The sequence below is a fragment of the Mustela erminea genome, chromosome 12, assembly GCF_009829155.1.
Source record: "Mustela erminea isolate mMusErm1 chromosome 12, mMusErm1.Pri, whole genome shotgun sequence".
Classification (NCBI taxonomy): Eukaryota; Metazoa; Chordata; class Mammalia; order Carnivora; family Mustelidae; genus Mustela; species Mustela erminea.
In genome coordinates this window covers 14344978-14366559 of record NC_045625.1, presented here as the reverse complement: position 1 = coordinate 14366559, position 21582 = coordinate 14344978, and positions in this window count along the sequence as shown.

Genomic DNA, 21582 nt, shown 5'->3' with positions numbered 1-21582 from the left:
TGGGATCGAGCCCCGCATCGGGCTCTCTGCTCCGCAGGAAGCCTGCTTCCCTCTTTCTCTCTCTCTCTCTGCCTGCCTCTCTGCCTGCTTGTGATTTCTGTCTGTCAAATAAATAAATAAAATCTTTAAAAAAAAAAAAAAAAAAAAAGACAGGTGAACATGTCTTCCATTATGGACTGATGGTTGTGTTAGTAATTATTATAGCTACCTTTTGTTAAGATTTGTCCATATTTTAGGTGATTGTGAACAAATACTTAAACTCATTCACTTTTTAAAAGTCATCCCAGTAACCAGTGATATGGGACTTGATAAAGGTCCCTTGTTTTTCCCTGTCTCATCTCAGCTGGCTGGGCACTCTGTTCAGCTGAAGACCTCAGGCCAAAAAAACAGAAGGGGCCCTGCACACCGGCCCGACTTCCTTCTCTGTACCACAGCAGGCGGAATGCGATTGGCCATTTAGACAGCATCGGTCTGTGGGCCCTGCCGCATACTAATCAGTCGCTAGAAATAGATGCATTAGGGACGAAAACATTTACTGGCAACACTATCTGGCTTCAATCTTTCACCTTCACTGGGTAATGAGATGAGCTAGAACATTAAAACCAACAAACAGCCTTTGGTGTTTACAGCAAATGTTTGCAAGAGCGCCGGAGCCAGAGGTGCTCTGGGGAACATCTGGATTTCTGGAAACTGTGTGATTACACAGATGTGTTAGATTCATCAAACTATAAAAATATCCTGTGATGTATGTCAGGGAAGAGAAACAACCTCCCAAAATGAATTTGGTACAAATTATCAATCATAGCAAAGACACCAAAGGAAGGTTGATGTGACTCCAGGCTCCTGGGAAGCTTTTGGATCTAGGGTGAAGTGGTTGCTTTAAAGAGTGGTCTTTGGTTGACAAGGGCAGGGTGAAGGTGAGGCTTTAGGAAGTCAGAGATCCTATTTATCTATAGCTTTATCTCTTAGGATCCTCTCTTTGTGAACCCATTGCACTCTGTGGATTGAGTCCCTCCTTTTCTTACACACTGTGGGGTCTCTATCTTGCCCAAAACTATCTTCTACTGGTTTGTAAAATTCTATGCCATATGTCCTTAAGTACTTTTCCAGATTTGTATTTTGTAAGCATCCCCTACTATGAAAATAAGATTCATCCTCTTTCTCCAAATATGCAATCAATTTATCTTCATTCAAACCCATGATGTTGTGCCTGAACTAGTTAGATCCCTCAAAAGTTGCTTTCTTTTCTTTTCTTTCTTTCTTTCTTTTTTTTTTTTTTTTGAATGATTGAGCAAATAAGTAAGTGAAGTCTTGCCTCAGGGCCTTTGCATGTGCTCATGCCCATTTCTGGACACTCCCTGAGTCCCAGAGCTCATGCAGGAGCTCCTCCTCTTCCCCGAGCCTGCTTCCAGGACACATCTCCCCTGGATCGCTTTTCCATCCACTCCTTTCCCCAGGCCCTCAACCTTTCTGCTAATTTTCATGTCCCCATATATTTTGCATAAACCTTTAGTTAACCCATAACACTTCTGGGATTTTTGTTTTGTTTTGTTTTGTTTTTTAGATCTATCTTTCTCACTGTTCTATTGGTTTCTCAAACCCGGAGACACCACCTGTTCATTTTTCCAGCCCTGATGCCCAGAACAATATTCAATACACAGTAGTGTGGTAGCCCTAGATGATCTCCTTCAAGAATAAAGAATCTTGTGTGTAAACCTGGTGATTCACAGACCTGTACCCCTGGGGATAGAGTATTATGCCTCCATCAGAAAGGATGAATACCCAACTTTTGTAGCAACATGGATGGGACTGGAAGAGATTATGCTGAGTGAAATAAGTCAAGCAGAGAGTGTCAATTATCATATGGTTTCACTTATTTGTGGAGCATAACAAATAGCTTGGAGGACATGGGGACTTAGAGTGGAGAAGGGAGTTGGGGGAAATTGGAAGGGGAGGTGAACCATGAGAGACTATGGACTCTGAAAAACAATCTGAGGGTTTTGAAGGGACGGGGGGTGGGAGGTTGGGGTACCAGGTGGTGGGTATTATAGAGGGCACGGATTGCATGGAGCACGGGGTGTGGTGCAAAAATAATGAATACTGTTATGCTGGAAATAAAAAAAAAAAATCTCTAAAAAAAAAAAAAAAAAAAAAGAATAAAGAATCTTTTTTTTTTTTTAAAGAATAAAGAACTCTTATCACAAATTTCCAAGGACTTCATAGTTCTAAAAAGAACATCTTAACTCTGAACACTCCTTGGAAAAGTTACATTCTTAAGGGAAGCTTCAGGGAAAGTGACAGCTCTGCATTTGGGAGTCACTGATTGGATGAAGTGGCCGTTGCAACAGTAGGAAGTTAGGTGAGTATGAAAGGTATAACAACGTGCCCAGGTGATATTGAAATCCAGCTCTAGTTATTTCCATTAGGAATATAGTTTTGTCATGCTGAGTGGTATGAATAGAAACAGTGTCAATAGAAAAATAAAAAAAACCAGTATGAATAGAAATCAATATGAAAAGAAAAAGAAAAGTGTGTGTTATTTATGTCCCATGTTGATAGAAGCTTGGTATGGTACTAGATATAACGTCTGGACAGACCCAGCTTTCCTGACTCCTGACACAGACTTCTTTCCAGCCCACCTTTTACAGCAGAAGGCAATGAAAGACACTGTGTGTCTTTCATTGTGGGGGTCCAAAAACCAGCTCCTATAATAGCAGAGAGCATCACTAGGCACAGAACTCCATAGGAAGACCACGGAGCCTAGGAAAGAGGCCCCTCTAAACTTGCCTCCATGGATTTATGCAAATGTAATTAGGAGCTGGAGCAAAGCAGTGGAACTGCAAGTTGATTGCTTGAGAATCCCTAGCATTTAGTATAACCACAGATAGTCTCAGGAAGCTAGGGATTTATCTTTCCTTTCTACGGAGGAGGAAACAGAAGTCCCCAAAAGTTCATCATGAATCTAGTATGAATCAGCACAGGCTATAAATGCATACCACGTGGATTAGACACGCAGCAATGAAAAATCCCAATAATGACCAAGATAATGGGAAAACTTACACCAGGGATGCCTGTTGTTCCTGTTGGTCATGCAGCCTCTGTGTGTTAGGTACTTGGGGTAGTGGTATCTCATGCCAGCTTAGGAAAATCACCAGGGCAAGATGTTATCTTAAGACAGCATTTCTCAAGGGGTGTCCTGGGACCACCAAACTTCAGAATCATCCAGGGATTTTGTTAAAAATACAGATTCCCGAGTGTGACCTAAGACCTACCAAAGCGGAATCCCAGGAGGTGGGGGCCAGGAATCTGCATTCTAACATGCTCCCCAGGCGATTCCTTAAAACGCCAAAGTATAAGCACTACTAAGTTCATCAAAATCCTCGTAAGGAGGAATTAGCCATTAAAACCAGGTGTTTACTCATATGATGCCTGTACATAATGTGGGGTTGTAAATGTAGCTATTTCATTTTGAATTCACTGAGCCCCGTGTCCCGTTTATCCCACAGTGGGGGCCCAATTAGTCTCCATATGTCCTTCTACAGCCCTTGCAAAGGCCAGAGTTAAAAGAAACCCCCTTGACCAACAACCAGGGGCATCTGCCTCTAAGTTGGAAATATTTTACAACACAGAATCACAGCAGAAAGGAGCGGGTCACCTTCTTGTCTCTTCCATTTTCCACCCTAGCCAGAGTCCCCCTCATTCGACAAATGAGACCCCATAGGGCTGGCAGAGAGAGGAAATTGCTTCACCAAGAGCGACTCGGGGAAATTAGGGCCTCCCTACCTGGGAGGCATCAAGAGACAGTGGACGAGCGCCGAAAGAAAGAGACAAAACGCCCATTCCAATAAGGAAACAGCTTTAATCTATCAAACTAATTCTCCTTCTTTCAGAGAGAGAGAACACGAAATTGCACAAAATGATTTACGGAATGGCGCCCAGTCTGATCAGCATGGGGCCCAGAGCTCTCTGCACTTAGTATGGAAGGTAGAAAGCCCATTTGAATATTCTTTATAAAAAAAAAAAAATCCAAACACAGAAAGGGAGAAGAATGCATTTGTCTCTTCCAAAGATGGACGTTTGGGGGAAGTGCACGTTTGGAGGCCGTCACAGAAGAGACGGGAGCTTTCTGGGGGTGTGGAGAGCCCCTGATAATCTGGGAGGGTGGCACTTTCATCCCTGCTCCTGCCATTTCCCCAGCTCTCTGTCTCCCTGGTGCCTACAGGTTAAGGTCTAATTCCTCAGTTAGACATTCAAGTCACTTGAGCGTCCAGACCAGGGATCAGTAAACTTTTTCCGTAAAGGGCAAAATGGTAAATATATTTTAAGCTTTGCCTGCCCTTAGAGTGTCTTTCTCAACTACTCCACTCTGCCTTTGTCACCAGAAAGCAGCCATACATAATACATAAATGAAACAGAGTGACTATATTCCAATAAAACTTAATTTGTGGGCATGGAGACTTCTATTTCATATCATTTTCATGTATCACAAAATAGCCTTCCTCTTTTCTTTTTCCAACCATTTAAAAATGAAAAAGAAAACATGTTTAGTTCTCCAGCTATATCAAAACAGGCAGTGGGCCAACATGGTCCTCGGGGCATAGTTTGCAAACCCTTGGTCTATATTCGGCTTGTATTTCTCATCTTATCTCGTACTGTTTCAATACCCAGGGCCGTCTGTTTCCTGGACAAGCCCCTTCATCTCCAAATTCTCTACCACCCTGTGTTCCTTCTGCGTGGATCATCTTTCTCCTCCCTTCCAAGCGCCCTCCTGGCTCCTCAAGCCTCCATCTCATTGCTTCTTCCTGAGGCACCACCCTCCCCATCAAGAAGTGACCTTCCCATGCATACTTTATCTATGAGTCTTATCTCCCGTTCCTGACGCTAAGCTACTTACAGAGAAAACAATATCCAACAGTTCCAATCATCCTACGATTAATCCTCCCCATCAAACCTCTGAGGTAGGCACTGTCATTATCCCCAATTTATGACGGTGTGAATTGTATCTTAAAGAGGGCTGTTAATACGCCAGAGGTCACCCAGTGACTAAAAGACAGAACAAGGGCTGTGCCCCAAGCATCAGATACAACCCATATTTTTAACCTCAGCATTGCACTGCCCCAGAGAAGACCTCATACCTTCTAAATCACATACTGCACATTGTCTGAAAAATAGGGGTGTTCACTATATGTTCATTGAAATGAATGTTAAGATTTACTTATCTCATTTATGAAGTCCTGGGAGATGACCAGTAGGCAAGGACCTGGATACTCATGTCAAATGACGTAATAGCTAACAATCTGACTTTTTTTAAAATTTCTTTTCAGTGTAACAGAATTCATTGTTTTTGCACCATACCGAGTGCTCCATGCAATACATGCTCTCCATAATACCCACCACCTGGTACCCCAACCTCCCACTCCCCGCCCCTTCAAAACCCTCGGATTGTTTTTCAGAGTCCATAGTCTCTCATGGTTCACCTCCCCTTCCAATTTCCCTCAACTCCCTTCTCCTCTCCATCTCCCTATGTCCTCCATGCTATTTGTTATGCTCCACAAATAAGTGAAACCATATGATAATTGACTCTTTCTGCTTGACTTATTTCACTCAGCATCATCTCTTCCAGTCCCGTCCATGTTGCTACAAAAGTTGGGTATTCATCCTTTCTGATGGAGGCATAATACTCCATAGTGTATATGGACCACATCTCCCTTACCCATTCGTCTGTTGAAGGGCATCTTGGTTCTTTCCACAGTTCGGCGACTGTGATGTAGTGAAAAGAAGGGCCATCTGTACCCCAATGTTTATAGCTAACAATCTGACTTAAGAGAGGACGGTAAAAGCAGAGGATGGTAAACATCAGCCCAGTGAACTCACAAAGCACAGAGGTCTAGTACAGGGTCTGGTGGCCCCGCATATGCCAGTGTCCCCAAGAGTGTTGCCTTGTGGGAACATCATGCAGTATGGGATGATCGTAGGGGCAACACTGAGTGTTCTCAAAATGGTAGAGTCAAGGGACTGCTTACAAATAGGGGAATTACGTGATCTGGTTAGATGATACACCACCGGGTGGTCTGGTTTTTTTGTTTGCTTGTTTGTTTATTTCTTCCTCTTTCTTCCTTTCTCCCTCCCTCTCCCACTTGCTTTCCTTCCTTCCTCCCTCTCTTCCTTCCTTCTTTCCTCTTTCTCTTTTTCTTTCCTCCCTCCCTCTCTTCCTACCTTCTAAAATTCCCTGTGTTTGGGGAGTCTGGGTGGCTCAGTCAGTTGAGCATCCGACTCTTGATTTCAGCTCAGGTCATGATCTCAGGCTCCAGGGATCGAGACCCACATCAGTCTCTACGCTCAGCGGGGAGTCTGCTTCTCTCTCCCTCCCGCTCTACCTTACCCTGCATGTGACTGTGTGTTCTCTTTCCTTCTTAATAAATATCTTTTTAAAAAATTCTCTGTTTGAATAGTTTAGCCCATATTTGTCTAACTACCCCTACTCCAGAGAACCACCTACTCCCTGAGGATAGTGGGGAGTGAGCAGTGTTTCTGTCTCATAATAATATTTCTGTGAAGACTCTGTTTTAGCTGCTACTCAGAATCTTTTGACTTGGCTGGGAATAGTCTCCTGTTTTCTGTGGATTCACATGTGCACATTGGTATGCACAAACCAACTAACATTTACTCCGTTACTAGTGTATGCAAGGTCCTGTGCTGTGATACTGATGTGGAATTGATAAAGAAGACAGTGGTAGCCCTCAGGGAGCTTACAATCCAGGAGCAAATCCAGTACTGATGCAGCTTGAGGCATTTTTCTCACATGCAGAGAGACTACTGTTCCAATCGGAAAGAAGAAAGACATACCATGGAGCAAGTAAAAAGTAAACAAGCTCTCCTCCTATACAATAGCTTTGGTTTTCACATATCTTCTGGGTTCCCTGGATCATGTCTCATTCTCTACCATCTCCAATCTGGAAAGAAGAAACTGATTTCTAAACTCAGCCCAACACCATCTTGGAGTCTCCTGGTATTTGGTTTGGTTCCCACTAACCTTGTCCAAGTCTTTCCTTTCACTCCAGGCTGGCATGCATTGTCCCTTCTCTCTTTGGAATCTTATCCTGATGCATTCTTATTTCTGGACTTCCTGCTCCAGTCTTTCATATGGCACCCAACCAGATGAAAAGAAACAGCAGTCCCCACTGTGAGCAGATACCACATATCAGCAATCCCATACTCATGCCTTTGGTGAATACCCAGTGAGCATCTACTCACTGCCAGGCACTGTGCCAGGAAATGGGGGTACAGAGATAATGATAATCTGTGTTCTAGAGACTTCTGCCACAGATAGGTACAATGGGTCCTACATAAGCTCTGTAATCATGGAGCACACACTTCCAAACCTGTGGGAGGCCGCAATAAGTCTTTAGATGAGGACCAAACCAGGCCCTGACTTGTGCCTCCTTTAAAGTCCAAATAACCTAACAAAAGGTTAGGATGGGAAAAGTTGAGTAGCACTGAGAAAGGGTCTGTGCTATGTGTTGTGCGCTCGCCTACGTGACTTCCCACACGTTTGCTAAACAAATGAGAACAATTCGGTTGGGGTCAAAAGTTCATTGTTGGTCCTTGCTGCCCTAGTAGTGCTCATAAATTACTTCCAGGTTTGCTGTATCAATACAGAACAATTGTACTAGCATCAGCCATTTGGCGTCATGAGGTCTGCTTATAGTCAAATGTGAAACTTATTATGGGAACTCGTGGTTGTTTAACTAGACACAGGTGTATTGCTTCTCCTATTATCACTATATATATGGCCTTAGTGCTTTGAATAAATTTAGAACGGTTGGACATCCTCCTCAGTGCTCCTCCTGCCCCCATCTCTTTGTCTCTTAATTTCTTTTCATCATCCTCTTACCCTAACATTCCTGGTTGATTTGTTGCACCAGCCGCAACAAAAACCTTTCTTCCTAGCAGTCCCTGGTCTAGGGTCCAGGGCTTTCGGGATGAATAAGACAAAGTCCAAGTCCTTCCTTTGTGGAGAACCCTGTGACACGGTGACATGTGGTAATCATTGAAGCCATCATCCACAAATATTCAGCTCTCTTTCCAAGCATATGGTAGCACTGCTTTTTCTGCCTACTTGAAGTCTGCAAAGTGACTGGATTCACCTCAGCCAATGAAACACGGGTGGAAATGACACGTGCCACTTTCAGGCAAAAACCTTTAAAATGATGGAGGCTATTAGAAAGGATGGGGGAGGGATGGCTTGGGATAAGTGACTCTACCTTGTTGAGTTTCGCCTTTCTGGTCACTGAAATGGGCATAATATCCACACTGGAGAACTTCTACAAGGACCAGAGATACCATAAAGATCAAACAGTTAGCATCGTGTTGTTCATAACATGAGGACTCAGGATTACAAGTAACAACAAGTAACCATGGAGTCTTAAAATACTGTCAGCAAAAAACAGGGAAATCAACTTACTTATACAACTGGGAAGTCTAAGGGACAGAGCTGACTTCTAGGATGGCTGGATCCAAGGAGGTTATGTCCGTAGGTCTTTCTCTCTTACTTCCAACCTAGCTCAACTCTTGTCAGCTTCCTTCTTGGACAGGTAACTTGCACAGGCTGGATAAGAACTCTGGGCACCTCTGAGCTAACATGCTTGCAGAACAAGAAGAAGGTTCTCCTTCAACATCTACGTCAGCAACCCCCTCCCCCAAAAAACCACTCTGTCTCCAAACAGATCACTGTGCACACCTGGAGCGGGGAGGAAGGGGTGAGGAGTGCCCTTCAGGTATCCTGAGTCACCTTTTTAGGGCCACACAGTTGGCAGCTGCCGCAGATGTCTCTGGCAGTGAGAGGGGTCTGCTCTCCAGGGAGAAGCTTCTTCCAGAAACAACTGAGAGACAGCTACTATGTGGATGGCTCTGGGAAGGACAAAGAGTGAATCTAATGTGATACAGCTTTATGAATCATGGAATGCAGAAAGAAGAAAAAGAAATCTATTCTTGCTAGAGCACTGAGTGATGTTTCTGTATGTGTGTTTGTGTATATGTTTGTGTGTGTGTGTGTGTGTATGAGTATGAATGTGTTTCTAGGTGTATATGGGTGCATGTGTATGTGTTTGTGTGTGTATATATGTGTATGAGTATGCATTGTGTTTTTGTGTGTGGGAATGTGTGTGGGTGTATAGGTGCATTTGTGTGTGTGTATAAGCATAAGTGTGTATGCACGTATTTATGGGTGTGTGTGTGCATGTGTGAACATGGGCATACATTTGTGCATGTGTATGTGTGTTTATGTGTGTGCACATTTCTATTGGTGTGTACATGGGCATGTATGGGTTTGTGTGTGTGTGCACATGTGTGTATAATACATGTGTGTGGATACATGTGTGGAGTGGGTGTGCATGTGTGCATGTGTATATAGCTATGTATAAGTGTGTATGTATGGGTGTGTATGTGTTTGTATAATTTTGTGTGTACATGCATCTATAGGGGTCAGTGTATGTGTGTTCAAGGGAGCATGTGTATATGAGTGTGCATAGGTCTGTGTGAGCATATGTGTGTGTATATAAGTGTGTGCACGTGTGTGCATGTTATGGGGGTGAGGGTTGGGGCGATGTGTTTGTGCGTGTGTGTATGTGGGGAGGGGCATGGAGGGGTGGGCAGGAGCTGGCGGGCAATGAGACTAGCCAGGCAAGCTGGAGTCAGAGGATTCAATGACACTTCCTGCAGGGCTGGGTCTTAAACCATGAAACCGGTAATAGAAAAGCCTTTCTGGAATTCTAAAACATTTGCAGCCTACCAGCAGGCAGCTCTGCAAACATCACACTGTCTCGGAGCTCACTGTCATCCAGAGAAATGAAAATGACCAAGAACAAGAGGACCGAGGCTCTGGAAAGCTCAGACCCCCACCCGGGCCCCGACAGTTTCCCATGGGCCACGCTGCCCTGGGGCCTATTTTTGATGGTGACGCAAGCTTTCCAACAGCACCTGACTCGCTGGCCTCCACTCTCATTCTATGTCATTAAAAGTGTCAGTGGGAGGCCCACGCTCTGTGCCCTACCTGCCGGTACAGCGGCCGGGAGCCACCAGGAACAGAGTGAAGAGAATAGTTTGGGTCCAGTCTTTTTACAGCACTGAGAGTCTGCTGCCCGAGAACGTGAGGGTAGGAAGGAAGATAATATGATGACTGCACAAAAACAGAAGGCCTTTTGATCAAGCATAGGGCAGAAGCAAGAAACAGAGTATGGGATCCAAGCAGCCTGGGACCGAATCTCAGCTCTGCACCCATCTGGCTGTGTGACTACAGGGAGGTGCCTTCATGTTTCTGAGCCCCTTTCTTCCCCTACAGCTGGGGACAGACACACCTTATTTCTGTGAAGATCAAACAGAAACCAGGTACCAGATTTGCAGCTTTGAATCCCCAAAGCTGGAGTTCACACAGGATAACTCCTAGCCCCCACCCAAAAGTCTCCTTCTTGGTGAAACTGTCCAGGATGCCACTGGGTTGGGGAGGGGTCTCCACTCTACAATAGCCTGTCCTCTCTCAGCAGCCCTTCCAGTCCTCAGCCACTAACCTTGGGAAGTCCCCGTCCCTTGGAGGGGAACTTCTAGAAGGTGAAGTTTGGATATATCAGGGCTCTCATTTGTGACCCAACGGTCCATGTGCTTTGTTTGTCCGCACAGAGTTTTGTAACATTGGAATACGGACACTCGGAGGTATAACATACACTGTCTGGGTGACCATAGTCCTTGCCACTCCTGCGTGACAACTCAGCAACCTTAACTCATGCCAGTCACCCCACTGGCCCCCGTGTGTGTGTTTGACCTTCTGACTTGTGGACTCAATCATTTCAATGACTTTCCCAGCCCAGAAGTTCTAGATTCGGTGCGGCTATTCTCCCAAAGGAATGTCATTACTCCCAAAGGAATAGTCATTTCCATCTTCATGCCCACTCCCCCTTCGGCCTTTTGCCCTAGAATGTCTGACTTCCTGCTCTTCCACTCCTTCCTGGATTCTACTCATCCGTGACAGCTTTCATCTTCCCCAAAACAACTCATTCTGTTTCTTGAAGAGCCTCCCTACAGCCAACCCTAAACCACAGTGCTCAGAGGATGCAAACCGCAGCTACTTTAGGAGGCTTTCCTTAATGAACGCTATCCTGGTTTCATCAATGAGCTAAGCATTGCCACCCTCAGTGTGCACACTCTGTGCCATCCATGTGCAGGAGAGTCTTACCTGCTTCCGTAGTGGTGCTCCTATGACATAACAGCCCTGACGTGAAGGTGCTGTGCCCATTTTACAGAAGAGATGATAGAGTTTCAGAGAGACAAATTAATGGGCCCAAAGACACACAGCTAGTAAGTGAAACAGTGGAGATTTTAAATCAGGCTCACTGATTTTTTTTTCTGTTACAGTGCGCAATGTCATAATAATTTCAAAAGTTAAATCCTGTATCCATCAGACAAATACACCGCATCTCAGTTCACAAAGGGCCTTCTCAATCACTCTTTTGATCTTTGCAGCAGACCCTGGCTTTGAGAGGGCAGAGCTAATTCTCCCATTTTGCAGATGAAGAAGGAAAGCAGGCAAACAGAATTTCCCTCCACCCCGAAGCAGTATTGACTGTGCCCTGAGATTTTAGAAAAAGAAAGAAACAGAAAATCCCCCCTCCTCCTCAGCTTGGGGCTGGCATTAGGGGCAAGATTGAATTTATACCGATCTGCAAATATTTTCCTCTTAAGTGACCATTTTCGCCAGACATAAATTGGACTGAATTGCCTCTACCTGCCGGAGCTGGAAAACTCGTCTCTATAAATTGATCCCTTAACTCTGCCATCCTCCTGAAACAATTAGCCGCTCTCTGACAGCTTCCACTTCTCTGGGCATCAGCCAGTGAGTGGGTCACCAACACCCACATTTTTCTAGAAGGTGGTCCACTTCTTGATGCTGTTCTTTTCTGGTCCCAGAGCATAATGTAGTTCCACTTCTATGCATTCACCCACTGCAGATTCCTCCTGTCCCTGCATCTGGGCAGCACCCCCAGAAACACTTCTTGGCTTCGTCCACATACTCACCACCTCTACCCTGCCTCAGGACCCCACAACCCCAATCTGGTTCTTGCTTCCCAGCTTCCCACCTTCCCTCCAATCCACCCAGTCATCACATGGTAGCCAGAGTGGGCTATCTGGTCAGGGGTAAGATGGCAATTACCCATTTCCTTTATGTCCCTTCCCCCTATGGAACAAGAAGTCCCTATTCTCAACTCAAAGTGGGGAAGAGCCTCCAGTCTCCACTTGAGATGAGACAATAATGTATTTTCCTTCTGCTGGAATGGGGAAAGACTCAAACACTTAACAGCTACCATTTATTTCACACTAACTGCATACACTCTGGTTGGAGCAGCATGCATGGAGACTTCCCCAGCACACCTGCAGGATCTGTCACCTTCCAGGCAGAGGACTGGCTATTTTTTGTTTGTTCCCTCGTGTCCTTCTCACCTTCTAGTTGGCTCTGTGCCCTTGGAGCTGGCCTCTCTAATCCAGCTGAGTATGGGTTCAGCCTATGCATTGGAAGACAGTAAGGGCAGAGTAATCAACACCTCCCCCAACCCCAGCCCAGTTCCACACCACCCTCAAAAAGTTCCTTCCTTGTGGCCAAACCCACAGCTCCTTAGAGCACCCATGTCCTAGGTCATGGCTATTCTGTTCAAATTCTGGTAACTGCTCCCTCCCTTGCCCCATAGCCTGGCTGATTCACTATCCACCTTCCTCGCCAATGCTTTCATGAAAAGACCCTGCCTTGCCTCTCTTTTGTCACTCCCATTAGTGTGTGTCATCTGTTTTCTGTTACACTCTGACTTCTAGAACAGGGGGAACAGGGGGTTGTTGGTCATGGGGTACATACCTGCAGCTAGAAGATAAGTCCTGGAGGTATAATGCACAGCATAGTGATTAGAGTCAACAATACTGCATTATACACTTCAAAGTTGCTAAGAGACTAGATCTGCAATGTTCTCACAACAGAAAAGAAAGGATAATTATGTGAGGCAACAGCAGTGTTAGCTAACACCAGGGTGCTCATCAAACTGCAACATGTAAGTCTAACAAACCAACATGTAGCATGTCTTCAACTTGCATATTTGACATGATACATAGTGGAATATTGACAAATTACAGATTGGCCGCTTATATAGCTTATAGCTATATAAGCTATATTGGCCACTTATAGCTCAAAAAATAAGTCAATAAACAAATATAAAAAATAGCATGGGATCCTGGGCAAGCCACACATCTATAGAGATGAGTCTGAAGATGGTCTTCTGTTTAAGGGGGATGGCCCAGCAGGACCATGAGAGAATGAACTGCAAACCTGTGTGAGAATTCCCTGGAACAGTGTCTGGCTTCTAGAAACCACCCCGCAACATGCTAGTTGTTCTTTATGTTATTATGTTATTTATGTTCTATATTCTATTTATCATACATCAGTGATGCAGTGCTCCGTCCATTTTACAAGCAACCTACAAGACATGACTTCTTACAGAAGTCCAGTGACTTGTAAGGTCACCCGGTACTTAGGGCCAGAATTCAAATCCAGAGCTGTCCCACTAAAAGCCTGGATTTTCTCCAGAGTGGTCAGGCACTGAACTGGAAGCATGGTTGCCCTCCTCCGAGATGCTAAGAAAGAAGCCATGCCTTCTCTGGTGCCTTCAAGGAAAGCCGTGTTCTCTGTGAGGCCTCACAATGCACCTGGTAATCACTCTGTGGATGCTGAGCTGGGAGGGGGGCCTCCTTGACCCCTGCAGGCAATCAGCTTAGCCCATGAAGCGTGAGATTTAATTACCCTTATCTAAGCTTAAATAACTGTAAATGTTATTGTTGGTCACACGAATTACCTTGCCCTTTGAAAACACCCAGCCATTTCCCTGACTCCGTGCTTTCCTCAGGCAGGAAACAATACTATTAATGTCACAGGAGCCCACCGCTATTTGCACCCAGGTGCCATACAGACTGTTTGTGTGACATTTTGGAGGACCCAATATGCGGCTTTCTGTGTGTCAGCTATTGGCAAAGAAAGGCAGTTGGCTTAGTGGCGACCACCCAGGGAAAGAGAAGAAGAAAGAGCTGATGCCCATAATTGGCCCCTTGGTGGCTGGGAGGTGCCAGGAAAGTTGCTTCACCTCTCTGGTCTTTTAACCTACTGCCTGTCCTCAGCCTCTGTATTAGTGGAAAGTGGGAAGTCTGCCATGTCGAGTGCATCGCAAAATGAGAAATGCTGTCATGAGGGTTTGTACTCACCCAGGAGCAAGAGCTGGGAGGAAGTCCAGGCCACAGGGTACAGCACTGGAAGACAGTGTAGCCTGGTGGCTAGTGCCCAATCTTTACCAATAGATGGATTGGAGTGCAAGTTCTAGCACCCCAGCGTGACCAGGTGCCAACTGTATTACCTGAGCATGTTGCTTCTCTTCGCTAAGTCTCTCTCTCTCACTCTCCCTCTTTTGCCCATAAAATAAGAAAGATGGTACCTCCCTCACAGGGGTGTTGAGAATAGGAAGTATAAGAAGATAGACAGATATATAGGTTGATACGTAGATAGATAGATAGATAGACAGAGATCCATAAATAGATCTATGTAAAGTACTGGCAAATAGTAAACAATTAATGGGAAGAATTACCATGAGCTACCATTTTGCTATTATTCTTTATAATCATCACAAGAAGATATGAACAGGCCAGCAGCTTGGTGTCCAAATGGTGATGATGACGCCTGAGAGAAGTGGTTTCCACCAGTTAGCATTATCATCATTAGTAGTATAGTAACTGGCATTTCTCAGTCAACTATCACTCCTTAACCCTGTCCAAAGCACATTATAGACAGTATGTCAAAATCTTTACAGTCGTCTTTAGAATAGGCACTATTATTCTATCACTGTGCCAAACTGGCAGAGGAGGAAACAGACTCAGAGAAGTGAACTGATTTCCCCAAGGTTGCTGAGCTTGTGAGTAGCTGCCGCTGGAATGGGTTCCAGCTGCTCCAGGAGCCCACATTCTTCTTGAAGAGGAATGGGGAGTGTGTGGTAATGGAGGGGAGGGGGTCATGAGCAGGCAGTATCAAAAGAACCAGAGATAGCAGCAACAGGAAGTGTGGCTCCAAGGGACAAGTCTCAATTCAGCAGCCAACAGTCCCTGAAGGTTCTGAGCAAGAAGGTGGGGAAAGAGGGCAGAGGCTGATCTAATAAAGGAGCTCAGATGTTAAAATGGTCAGCAATGTGAGCCGAGCCCCAGGTATCTTGAAGACCCACACTAGAAGTGAGGACTCAAAGAATCATGGCCATGGTTCCAAACAGTACAGTTCCAACCAGGGCCCTGTGGCATTTCTGAGCTTTGAAATAGGAAAACTAGAGCCAGACAAACTTGGGCTGAGTCCTAGATCTACCACTTACTAACTGTGGGCTACAATTATGCTCTCGGTTCTTCTTGCCTTAGGTTCCCAATATGTACTATTACATGAGTATTAATGGACAGACGGGTGGCAAACAGATGGCATACATACCAGCACTCCCCCCTCCTGCACTCACTATAGACATCATTAATTGAGTCTTTCCCCCTGCACCATAACTGCAGAATTCTTGCAATATCCCAGACTCAGCCTCTCCCAATCAACCACAGAGGGCACGAAGACTAAGCTGGATGACCCCCAGGCTTTGTCCAGATCTGGTGCTCTGACATTCTGATAGTTTGTTGATTGGTCCTATTCTTGTCTTTCCTTGTTGAACTTACAGATGGTCAGAGACAGTCAAGGTATTTTTAAGTAAAGCACAACAGTGTGAGTGATCATTAAATTTTAAAGCCAAAAAATAGGTATCGCCCAGTTGTTTTCAAATGGTAGTACCCAGAGTTCTAGGGGTCTTCCCAAGTGGCTCAGGGACTGTTTGGGGGACAGAAACTCAAGGACCCCATCCCTGGTACATAAGAGAATCTTCTCTTTTTTCTGTTTTATAATTTGAGATTCCAAATGAATCTTCATTTTAGTAATTCACTCATGCAACAAATACTGATTTAGAAAATGAGTTTTCTATTCCCCACACTGAAGAGCAGAGAGAGAGAGAGAAAATGAACAGCTAGCAGCTAGGAAGAAAGGCAGAAGGAAGGAAGGAAGATGGAACACCACAAATCTAATCCACTTTACAGATAGAAAGCCTGAGAATCAAGCATTGAACAGGACTAGGCCAAGGAAAGTTAGTGGAGCTGAGAATTGAACACCATTTCCCCAAATTCCCAGCCCACATAGGGCTCTTTTCACGGTGCTCCAATCCCTTCTGTCCACCAGGCACTTCCAGCGTAAGGCAAGATGGGGGATTCAAATTCTTTCGTCAAGGAGAACAGAACAAAGAGCTAAACCAGAGCTGCAATGTTGCAGTTGAGACCACCGGTAGATGCCATCTTCCAGAAAAACCGAAGCCAGAAGGGCAGCATCCAATCTATATGAAGGTCCAGCCAAGACCTAAGCAGGGAGCCACGCACATGTGTGCAGGTCTCAGAAGGCAAGGATATAAATCCCTGGCTGTCGAGATGGAGTCCGTCCCCACCAGCAGGCCCTCCTCTGGGCCATTTTATGGTTGTTGCAAATCGACCTGGAGCCATCTGCCTCCTGACACTCCTGGGTTCCCACAGGTCTTTTTCTATGGGCTCAAGTGTCAGCTTCGGCCCAGACCAGAGTCTCTTGCAGGGGTTTATGACACATCTGGTGTCTCCTTAAAGGAAAGTCCTATCCCCTATGGACAAATTATTCTTTCTCTCAAGAGCTCAGGCACTTCTTTTTCATTCAGACGATAACTCATCCCCTTCCTTAATCAACAGAGTTGGTTTTTGTGTTGTTGGTTTTTTTTTTTTTTTTAAATATGTATCAATCACCTTGCCAAACCCAGGGAGATACTGATGGGTGACAACTCTCAACATGAGAATCTACTGTTTCACTCAACAGCTGAGGTTGGTAAGGGGAAGCGGCATCTCTGACACCAAGATGGTCCAGAGGTCAACCTTCTGAAGGTCACAAGTCACATGTGTTGCAAAGAAAGCTCCTTCATCACATATCACTGCTGAAAGAGAAAGGCTAGTGAGTGAGCATACAGCAGTGTGGGGGCAGGGCTCTTGCAAGGTTTTGTGGTGAATCAGAGCCTGAGTTTCCAGTAGGTGAGCATGAGATAGCCACAGTGCTAATATATACAAGGGCCTGGGACTTTTCTCTGAAAAGCAGTCCTCTTTTTTTTTTAATGTAATTTAATTTTTTTAGTTTTCCAAGATTCATTGTTTATGCACCACACCTAGTGCTCCATGCAATAAGCAGTCCTTTTTTTAATGCTCAGATAGCAAGCTCTTTCTCACCTTGGGCCAGGAACACTCACACTCACCTGCCCAGCACGCACTCCACCCCCATTCTTCCCTTGGCTACTTTTTTATCCCTTAGGGGTCAGCTAAAATGTCACTTCCTCAAAGAAGCTCTCCAAGAGAACTACATCTAAATTTTTCCATGTAATTTTCTTTTATAGCACTTTGTGCTCATAATTCATGATACTAATCAGAATTTAAAATTTTTATATAGTTTTAGATATATTTGTTCAACAAATGACTCTCCCACAGAGTAGAAAATCATTTGCTGTCCAAGTGGGAGTCATTGGTGTTTCCAGTACCACAACCCTCTTGAAAGATGTCTTGGTTTCCGACTCAGGTAGGAAAGGTAGAAATTACTTAGCTTGCTGAATCATAGGATGTTTTATTGCTATTAGAATGAATGTCACGTGTTAATCCTGAAAGATCATATTTTGGTCAATTCTTATATAAGTCAAGACCACAACAACACTGCCTACAGTAAGGGTTCCACTAATTCAGTGATACACAACCCTTCCCTGATCAACACCCCAAATCATTTACATCAAAGTCCGCCAGCAGTAGGCATGCTATGGCAGGAGGCAAGAGGGATGGTCTTCCTTGAGCTATTTTGGATCCATTCTGCAGTGTTTGTCCTCAGTTGTTCCACCCAGGCACTGGTCTTTTCTTAGGTGGCTCTTTGCATCTTGTGGCACTTACCACCCAACCATAATCTCTGGGGAATAATCTGGATAGATATGAGCCCTCTGGGAATGCTGGACTTCTGGGTCCTCTCTTGTGACCAGTACCAATGAGCCAGCTGAATTTCCATCAATCTTACATGTCAATAAGGGAAAAGTGAGAAATCTTAAGAGAAAAGGAGGTCCAGGACATTATCAAGAAGGCCTGTTAAATAGAAAAGACAACACAGATTGTGAGATGTCTATAGAAATAAAGGACAATGGACACAATACTAACCAATGGGTTTAACTCCTGGTGAGCCTTCCTAACTAATTATGGGGTCCTTCTCCAAACCCGAGAAAAGTCTCTTCAACAGAGATGATGGGGATGAGACCAGGATACTGGCCACAAGAATAGAATTGTAGACCCACCATTCTACTGAACCCCTTCCATATCCATTTCATTTCATCTCCTCAATGTTGCCACAAGGTAGGTCCCATGATCCCACTTCCTGATGAAAGAACAAGGATCCAGAAGGGGCATCTGGTGAGGTGGGGAGTTGAGGTTAGAATTCTTAGTTACGGAATGCCAAAGCACATTCATTCATTCATGCCACAAATATTTATTTATTGAGTCCCTGATCCCTACTCTATGTCTAGAAATATCTTCTGGGCCTTGGAATGACACCCTATAAAACAGAAGATAGAAGTCTCTGTCTTCACAGAGCTCATGTCTTGTGACTGATGAGAGTCCAAGAATCTTTCAGCTCCCGTGTTACTGAAAAGTGAGTTAGAGAGAGAGAGAAAAAAAAATCCAGGGTGCCTGGGCTCGTGGGTTCAGTTTTCAATGGCCTGCCTTCTACACCCAGCCCACCATGACCACCCTGCCATTCCCATTTCTAAAGTGGGACAGGAGAGTCAGAGCAGGAGTTACAAGCACTGCAAACACAAGCCCTCCAGAGGGGTCTTGTTAATGGATTATTGGGCTGCTTGCAGCCCCGGTCAGCCAGGCCAGACTTGTTCAGAGGCTTTCACAATGTCTTGGAGGAATTCTGGGGGAGAGGTACTGAGTGTCCAGAGACCTGCCCCAGTCTGTGTGTTTCAGTTGTATCCTTTTACAGTGCTTATCCATTCTCTGCATGTGCTTTCGCATGGCAGAAGTGACCTGATACTCCTGATGCCCACGCCAGCCCTGGTCACCCGCCTCTGGCTTCCTGCCTCCTCTAATCCACCTAGGCATTCAGGAATGGAAGAACTGCTAGACTTGGGCCTCCTTCTGGCTTCTGCAGCCATGCTTCTCACTGAACCTCTGTGTCTGCACCTGTAAAATGGGCAAGGTGGGGTCCCCCAGCCCTAATGGTCTCCAATCACACAAAAGAATGTGGACAGCAGCTCGGGTAGCCTGGACACAGAGTTCATTGACTTGCCTGACCTGCTTCCTTCCTCCTTCTCCCTGATTCTCTCTGCACACGTCCCCTCCCTTCCTGCCCATCCCCATCAACTCGGGCCTCACCATATGCTGCTTTGTTTATGCTGAGAACTGTCTGGGGTGGCGGTTCTAACACTCTCCGCTTGTACAGCCTATTTTTACCCACAGCACAGCTCGCTGCCTGGGTGGCAGGCACTAGCAGCCCCAGCTGTGAAAGTGCAGCCCAAGTACCAAGATGCCCTGCAACACCCTCCAACTCAGGTCAGCCTGAAGGTGTCCCCTGGATTCTGTAGCCAGAGGCCCCATCTCCACCAGGGTTTCCTACAGTTGGTTGGTAGAGTTTGGGGCCAAGAGAGGGCACAAAAAAAAAAAAAAAAATGAAGGAAGAAAGAGAAAGAGGGAAGAGAGACAGAGAGAGACAGACAAGTTCATGGAAGGAAGGAAGGAAGGAAGGAAGCTGGAAGGAAAAAGGAAGGAAGGACCTCATGACCACCCACAATGCCCAAGCCCCATGCTGTGTATTTTAAATATATCTTCCATTCATTCTTTCATTTATTGAACAAATGTTTTTGAGAATGTATGAATTGGCCATTGTGATAAGCACTGGGATAAAGTGGTGGATAAAAGTAGACAGGGCCTTGACCTCATGGTTCAATCCTCCCGACAAACTTAAGAAGCTTTAATATCCCCATTTTACAGATGGGAAAACTGAGGCTTGGAGAGGTCAAGGCATTGGCCTGAGACCCAGTGAGGAAGCTGAGATTTATACCCAGCACAGCCCAGTTCCCAAGTTCACAATCTATTCCACCACCCTGCCCCTTGCCCTCAAAAATGGGAAGGACCAGAGACCAGCCCTAGACTTGGACTGCTAGAAATTTCCAGGTCATCTCATACAACACTTTCATTGAATCAGATGGAAAATTGGGGACCAAAAATGTTGTAGGGTTTGCTGGAAGCCCCAAATCCAGGAAGGTCAAAATGGAAACTGAGGTCTTCTGAGTCCCAGACACTGGTACGACACTTTATGTCTTTGTGTAAAATACGTGGTGTTTTCGAGAATGCAAAATGTGTCTTCCATTCTCCATTCATGACACACTGAAGGTTTCTAGCTGTGGAATCAGTATGTTGCAGACCTTCAGAGGAAAAACAGTTGCTAGCTAACATAATAACGTTACCCCTCAACTTAGAATACCAATTTAGATTGTGTGTGTGTGCGTGTGTGTGAAACAGTAGTCTTCAGATGATTTTGGTTAGAAAGGGAAAAGATTTCTAAATTCCAAACTTCCATTAAGCATCAAGAACGTAGCCAGGCTAATCTTAGCATCAAGTTATAGTCTATGCCATATGTAACTTGAGATATGGCATAATTCAAGTTTCTACCAGACAGGAAGAGGAAGGGGAAAGTGTTTTGCCAAGGGACAGATTTTGGAAGGGCTCAGACAAAGGGGGAGGTGAGGCCTGGGTCCTTGGAAGAGAATCAGAATCCCAAATACCCCCAAGGACTCTGAGCCCACAGAGGGATCAGGGAGAGGGCAGAATATGACAAAATCCCCATTATAATCCCCAGGTATGGCCATTTCCCCACTGATTGTACCAAGGTACATGGAAGCAGGATCCTGCCTGGCAGAGGGAGTAGAGTAGACTCCCCATGGCCTGTGTGTGAGGACATGCAAATCTCCACGCACGACTTTAAGGGCAGCAGCCAGCCCAGACCCTGAGACCCTATAGGAACTGCTACATCCCCAGAGATGGTGCAGAGGACAGAGCCAGGGGCCTAGAAACAAGTGGGGCAGACTCCTGCCAGCTGGTGGGTCCACCAGGAGGATGGGTCCGCTATTCCTTGCCCCCTGCCATTGTCTTAGGAAGGGGAGAGCAGAAGGGGGAGACACAGAAACACTGAGCACCTCCCCAGAAGAAGCAGCCTTCCTCTGCAAGAAATTGCTTAAACTTGGGAGATCCTGTCTTTTCTTTTTCTGCCAAATTTTAATGTCTGCCTTCCCCACCTCCCCCTACCAATCAGGTTGGAGGCCAGAGCGATAGGAAAGTTAAGGAGAAAGTAAGACTCTTTCTTGTTTTTTTTTTTTTTTTTGTGAAAATGTTTGAGTCTTGTCTTATAGA